The following is a 7500-nucleotide window of genomic DNA, read 5'->3' as shown; positions in this document are numbered from 1 at the left end:
ACCAGTAGTTGTGGTTCTCGCCCCGGGTCGTGGGTCCGAGTATAGCCCAAGTGGAGCACTTGTGTCGGACTAGGGAGGCTGTGCCGTGCCCCCTGGAGGTCTAAAGGATGACCAGTAGTTGTGGTTCTCGCCCCGGGACTTGGGTCAGAGTATAGCCCAAGTGGAGCACTTGTGTCGGACTAGGGAGGCTGTGCCGTGCCCCCTGGAGGTCTAAAGGATGACCAGTAGTTGTGGTTCTCGCCCCGGGACTTGGGTCAGAGTTTAGCCCAAGTGGAGCACTTGTGTCGGTCTAGGGAGGCTGTGCCGGGCCCCCTGGAGGTCTAAAGGATGACCATTAGTTGTGGTTCTCGCCCCGGGACTTGGGTCAGAGTATAGCCCAAGTGGAGCACTTGTGTCGGCCTAGGGAGGCTGTGCCGGGCCCCACTGGAGGTCTAAAGGATGACCATTAGTTGTGGTTCTCGCCCCGGGACTTGGGTCAGAGTATAGCCCAAGTGGAGCACTTGTGTCGGACTAGGGAGGCTGTGCCGGGCCCCCTGGAGGTCTAAAGGATGACCAGTAGTTGTGGTTCTCGCCCCGGGACTTGGGTCCGAGTATAGCCCAAGTGGAGCACTTGTGTCGGACTAGGGAGGCTGTGCCGTGCCCCCTGGAGGTCTAAAGGATGACCAGTAGTTGTGGTTCTCACCCCGGGTCGTGGGTCCGAGTATAGCCCAAGTGGAGCACTTGTGTCGGACTAGGGAGGCTGTGCCGTGCCCCCTGGAGGTCTAAAGGATGACCAGTAGTTGTGGTTCTCACCCCGGGTCGTGGGTCCGAGTCTGGCCCGAGTAGAGCACTTTGGTCGGCTACCGGGGGGTGTGCCGTGCCCCCTGGAGGTCTAAAGGATGACCAGTAGTTGTGGTTCTCGCCCCGGGACTTGGGTCCGAGTATAGCCCAAGTGGAGCACTTGTGTCGGACTAGGGAGGCTGTGCCGTGCCCCCTGGAGGTCTAAAGGATGACCAGTAGTTGTGGTTCTCACCCCGGGTCGTGGGTCCGAGTATAGCCCAAGTGGAGCACTTGTGTCAGACTAGGGAGGCTGTGCCGTGCCCCCTGGAGGTCTAAAGGATGACCAGTAGTTGTGGTTCTCACCCCGGGTCGTGGGTCCGAGTCTGGCCCGAGTAGAGCACTTTGGTCGGCTACCGGGGGGTGTGCCGTGCCCCCTGGAGGTCTAAAGGATGACCAGTAGTTGTGGTTCTCGCCCCGGGACTTGGGTCAGAGAATAGCCCAAGTGGAGCACTTGTGTCGGACTAGGGAGGCTGTGCCGTGCCCCCTGGAGGTCTAAAGGATGACCAGTAGTTGTGGTTCTCGCCCCGGGACTTGGGTCAGAGTATAGCCCAAGTGGAGCACTTGTGTCGGACTAGGGAGGCTGTGCCGTGCCCCCTGGAGGTCTAAAGGATGACCAGTAGTTGTGGTTCTCGCCCCGGGTCGTGGGTCCGAGTATAGCCCAAGTGGAGCACTTGTGTCGGACTAGGGAGGCTGTGCCGTGCCCCCTGGAGGTCTAAAGGATGACCAGTAGTTGTGGTTCTCGCCCCGGGACTTGGGTCAGAGTATAGCCCAAGTGGAGCACTTGTGTCGGACTAGGGAGGCTGTGCCGTGCCCCCTGGAGGTCTAAAGGATGACCAGTAGTTGTGGTTCTCGCCCCGGGACTTGGGTCAGAGTTTAGCCCAAGTGGAGCACTTGTGTCGGTCTAGGGAGGCTGTGCCGGGCCCCCTGGAGGTCTAAAGGATGACCATTAGTTGTGGTTCTCGCCCCGGGACTTGGGTCAGAGTATAGCCCAAGTGGAGCACTTGTGTCGGCCTAGGGAGGCTGTGCCGGGCCCCACTGGAGGTCTAAAGGATGACCATTAGTTGTGGTTCTCGCCCCGGGACTTGGGTCAGAGTATAGCCCAAGTGGAGCACTTGTGTCGGACTAGGGAGGCTGTGCCGGGCCCCCTGGAGGTCTAAAGGATGACCAGTAGTTGTGGTTCTCGCCCCGGGACTTGGGTCCGAGTATAGCCCAAGTGGAGCACTTGTGTCGGACTAGGGAGGCTGTGCCGTGCCCCCTGGAGGTCTAAAGGATGACCAGTAGTTGTGGTTCTCACCCCGGGTCGTGGGTCCGAGTATAGCCCAAGTGGAGCACTTGTGTCGGACTAGGGAGGCTGTGCCGTGCCCCCTGGAGGTCTAAAGGATGACCAGTAGTTGTGGTTCTCACCCCGGGTCGTGGGTCCGAGTCTGGCCCGAGTAGAGCACTTTGGTCGGCTACCGGGGGGTGTGCCGTGCCCCCTGGAGGTCTAAAGGATGACCAGTAGTTGTGGTTCTCGCCCCGGGACTTGGGTCCGAGTATAGCCCAAGTGGAGCACTTGTGTCGGACTAGGGAGGCTGTGCCGTGCCCCCTGGAGGTCTAAAGGATGACCAGTAGTTGTGGTTCTCACCCCGGGTCGTGGGTCCGAGTATAGCCCAAGTGGAGCACTTGTGTCAGACTAGGGAGGCTGTGCCGTGCCCCCTGGAGGTCTAAAGGATGACCAGTAGTTGTGGTTCTCACCCCGGGTCGTGGGTCCGAGTCTGGCCCGAGTAGAGCACTTTGGTCGGCTACCGGGGGGTGTGCCGTGCCCCCTGGAGGTCTAAAGGATGACCAGTAGTTGTGGTTCTCGCCCCGGGACTTGGGTCAGAGTATAGCCCAAGTGGAGCACTTGTGTCGGACTAGGGAGGCTGTGCCGTGCCCCCCGGAGGTCTAAAGGATGACCATGAGGTCAAAAGGATGACCAGTAGTTGTGGTTCTCGCCCCGGGACTTGGGTCAGAGTATAGCCCAAGTGGAGCACTTGTGTCGGCCTAGGGAGGCTGTGCCGGGCCCCCTGGAGGTCTAAAGGATGACCAGTAGTTGTGGTTCTCGCACCGGGACTTGGGTCAGAGTACAGCCAAAGTGGAGCACTTGTGTCGGTCTAGGGAGGCTGTGCCGGGCCCCCTGGAGGTCTAAAGGATGACCAGTAGTTGTGGTTCTCGCCCCGGGCCGTGGGTCTGAGTATGGCCCAAGTGGGGCACTTGCGTCGGACTGGGGAGGCTCTGCCGCGCCCCCTGGAGGTCAAAAGGATGACCAGTAGTTGTGGTTCTCACCCCGGGTCGTGGGTCCGAGTCTGGCCCGAGTAGATCACTTTGGTCGGCTACCGGGGGGTGTGCCGTGCCCCCTGGAGCCATGGGAGTGAGCTCCAGCAGACTGGTATTTTTCGGAGAACCAGGCCCACACTCCTCAGACTTTGTGCCCAGGGACAGGCCACCAAAATCGGCCGCGGCTCGTGCACTTTGCCCCTGCGTTTCTCCCAGAACCAGAGCCGGAAAAATCCCAAAATTGATGCCCAGAGTTAGTCGACTCTGCCTGGAATAGATTGCCACCCAAACCCGCCAACTCACGCTGGTTTTCCGATGGCCTCACCTACTAACCCGAGCATGGTCATCGCTCGCACCTTCCAAAACCTCCAGGGGCGCAGGCACTTTTCATTTACTGGCCATAAGGCCGACCGCCTTAAGCGTTAAGCGATAAGCGAAAGGCTTAGTTTGGACTTAGTTTTTGGAGCGACGAGGTCGCCGTTTTGTCAATTCTGAACCGATTTTCACGCGGTTTTCGACTGCCTGCGCCTGGGGAGCCGCCCAGAAGCCCCAGGCAGTGTTCTGGGTGGACTTCCGGACCGGTCCGGACCCGGTACCGGCCGGGGGAACCGCACCACGCCTCTCGGGCGTTTCTACACCGATTTTCGCGGGGTTTTCGACTGCATAGACGGGGCCACCTGCTGCAGGGCCCGAGGGAGGGCCTGCCTGAGCTGGGTCCGACGCAGGGCCCGGTTCCTGGAGCCCGCTGGGGGGGGGGGGGGGGGGGGGGGTTCTCTAAGGCTCACGGCGGGCTGCTGAGGGGCCGGATCGGATGCAGACAGGCGCTCCTCTGCCCAGGTCTTTGCTCCCCTGCCCCACTAGGAATGGAAGACACACTGCCAACAGCTTCTGGAGGGTGATGGGCCCTGCTGCAGACCAGGTCCGACCCAGGTTTCAGCTATCCCACCCCGCAGGGACTTAAAGACACACTGCCATCAGCTTCTGGAGGCTGCTGAGCTCTACTATAGAGCAGGTCCGACCCAGGTTTCAGCTCCTGCAGCCCACTAGGACTTAAACACACACTGCCATCAGCGTCTGGATGGTGATGGGCCCTGCTGCAGACCAGGTCCGACCCAGGTATCAGCTCCTGCACCCCGCAGGGAATTGAAGACACACTGCCATCAGCTTCTGGAGGCTGCTGAGCTCTGCTATAGACCAGGTCCGACCCAGGTTTCAGCTCCTGCACCCCGCAGGGAACTAAACACACACTGCCATCTGCAACTGGAGGCTGCTGAGCCCTGCTGCAGACCAGGTCCGACCCAGGTTATGGCTCTCCCACCCCCCTGGGACTTAAACACACACAGCCATCAGCTTCTGGATGGTGATGGGCCCTGCTGCAGACCAGGTCCGACCCAGGTTTCTGCTCCTCAACCCCGCAGGGAATTAAAGACACACTGCCATCAGCTTCTGGAGGCTGCTGAGCTCCGCTGCAGGCCAGGTCCGACCCAGGTTACAGCTCTCCCACCCCGCAGGGAATTAAAGACACACTGCCATCAGCTTCTCGATGCTGCTGAGGCCTGCTATAGACCAGGTCCGACCCAGGTTTCTGCTCCTGCACCCCGCATGGACTTAAACCCACACTGCCATCGGATTCTGGAGGCTGCTGAGCCCTGATGCAGACCAGGTCCGACCCAAGTTTCAGCTCTCCCACCCCGCAGGGGATCAAACACACACTGCCATCAGCTGCTGGAGGCTGCTGAGCTCTGCTATAGACCAGGTCCGACCCAGGTTTCAGCTCTCCCACCAGGCAGGGACTTAAACACACACTGCCATCAGCTGCTGGAGGCTGCTGAGCTCTGCCATAGACCAGGTCCGACCCAGGTTTCAGCTCCTGCACCCCGCAGGGACTTAAACACACGCAGCCATCAGCTGCTGGAGGCTGCTGAGCTCTGCTATAGACCAGGTCCGACCCAGGTTTCAGCTCTCACACCAGGCAGGGACTTAAACACACACTGCCGTCAGCTTCTGGAGGCTGCTGAGCCCTGCTGCAGACCAGGTCCGACCCAGGTCTCAGCTCTCCCACCCCGCAGGGACTTAAACACACACTGATATCAGCTTCTGGAGGCTGCTGAGCTCTTCTATAGACCAGGTGCGACCCAGGTTTCTGCTCCTCCACCCCGCAGGGAACTAAACACACACTGCCATCAGCTTCTGGAGGCTGCTGAGCTCTGTTACAGACCAGGTCCGACCCAGGTTTCAGCTCTCCCACCAGGCAGGGTCTTAAAGACACACCGCCATCAGCGTCTGGAGGCTGCGGAGCTCTACTATAGACCAGGTCCGACCCAGGTTTCAGCTCCTCCACCCCGCCATAAGCTGCTGGAGGCTGGCTTCCGCTCCTCCACCCCGCCATCAGCTGCTGGGGGCTGGCTGGCTGCTGGAGGCTGGCTGCTGCTGCTGCTGCTCCTCCACCACGCCATCAGCAGCTGGAGGCTGCTGAGCTCTGCTATAGACCAGGTCCGACCCAGGTTTCAGCTCTCCCACCAGGCAGGGACTTAAACACACACTGCCATCAGCAACTGGAGGCTGCTGAGCTCTGCTGCAGACCAGGTCCGACCCAGCTTTCAGCTCCTGCACCCCGCAGGGACTTAAACACACACTGCCACCAGCTTCTGGAGGGTGATGGGCCCTGCTGTGGACCAGGTCCGACCCGGATATCAGCTCTCCCACCAGGCAGGGACTTAAACACACACTGCAATCAGCTGCTGGAGGCTGCTGAGCTCTTCTATAGACCAGGTCCGACCCAGGTTTCAGCTCTCCTACCAGGCAGGGACTTAAACACACACTGCCATCAGCTTCTGGAGGCTGCCGAGCCCTGCTGCAGACCATGTCCGACCCAGGTTTCAGCTCTCCCACCAGGCAGGGACTTAGAGGCACGCTGCCATCAGCTTCTGGAGGCTGCTGAGCTCTGCCATAGACCAGGTCCGACCCAGGTTTCAGCTCCTGCACCCCGCAGGGACTTAAACACACGCAGCCATCAGCTGCTGGAGGCTGCTGAGCTCTGCTATAGACCAGGTCCGACCCAGGTTTCAGCTCTCCCACCAGGCAGGGACTTAGAGGCACGCTGCCATCAGCTTCTGGAGGCTGCTGAGCTCTGCCATAGACCAGGTCCGACCCAGGTTTCAGCTCCTGCACCCCGCAGGGACTTAAACACACGCAGCCATCAGCTGCTGGAGGCTGCTGAGCTCTGCTATAGACCAGGTCCGACCCAGGTTTCAGCTCTCACACCAGGCAGGGACTTAAACACACACTGCCATCAGCTGCTGGAGGCTGCTGAGCTCTGCTATAGACCAGGTCCGACCCAGGTTTCTGCTCCTCCACCCCGCAGGGAATTAAAGACACACTGCCATCAGCTTCTGGATGGTGATGGGCCCTGCTGCAGACCAAGTCCGACCCGGGTTACAGCTCTCCCACCAGGCAGGGAATTAAACACACACTGCCATCAGCTTCTGCTGGCTGCTGAGCTCTGCTGCAGACCAGGTCCGACCCAGGTTTCAGCTCCTGCACCCCGCAGGGAACTAAACACACACTGCCATCACCTTCTGCTGGCTGCTGAGCCCTGCTGCAGACCAGGTCCGACCCAGGTTTCAGCTCCTGCACCCCGCAGTGGATTAAAGACACACTGCCATCAGGTTCTGGAGGCTGCTGAGCTCTGCTGCAGACCAGGTCCGACCCAGGTTATGGCTCTCCCACCCCGCAGGGACTTAAACACACACCGCCGTCAGCTTCTGGATGGTGATGGGCCCTGCTGCAGACCAGGTCCGACCCACGTTTCAGCTCTCCCACCCCGCAGGGGATGAAACACACACTGCCATCAGCTTCTGGAGGCTGCTGAGCTCTGCTAAAGACCAGGTCCGACCCAGCTTTCAGCTCTCCCACCAGGCAGGGAGTTAAAGACACACTGTCATCGGCTTCTGGAGGGTGCTGAGCCCTGCTGCACACCAAGTCTGACCCAGGTTTCAGCTCATCCACCCCGCAGGGACCTAAACACACACTGCCATCAGCTTCTGAGTGGTAATGGGCCCTGCTGCAGACCAGGTCCGACCCAGGTTTCAGCTCCTCCACCCCGCCATCACCAGCTGGAGGCTGGCTGCTGCTCCTGCACCCTGCCATCAGCTGCTGGAGGCTTCTGTTCCTCCACCCCGCCATCAGCAGCTGGAGGCTGGCTGCTGGAGGCTGGCTGCTGCTCCTCCACCCCGCCATCAGCTGCTGGAGGCTGGCTGCTGCTCCTGCACCCCGCCATCAGCTGCTGGAGGCTGGCTGCTGGAGGCTGGCTGCAGCTCCTCCACCCCACCATCAGCTGCTGGACGCTGGCTGCAGCTCCTGCACCCCGCCATCAGCTGCTGGAGG

Source organism: Nothobranchius furzeri, unplaced genomic scaffold, assembly GCF_043380555.1.
Source record: "Nothobranchius furzeri strain GRZ-AD unplaced genomic scaffold, NfurGRZ-RIMD1 Scf076, whole genome shotgun sequence".
NCBI classification, from domain to species: domain Eukaryota; kingdom Metazoa; phylum Chordata; class Actinopteri; order Cyprinodontiformes; family Nothobranchiidae; genus Nothobranchius; species Nothobranchius furzeri.
The sequence above is the reverse complement of the archived record's forward strand: the minus strand, read 5'-3'. Positions refer to the sequence as shown.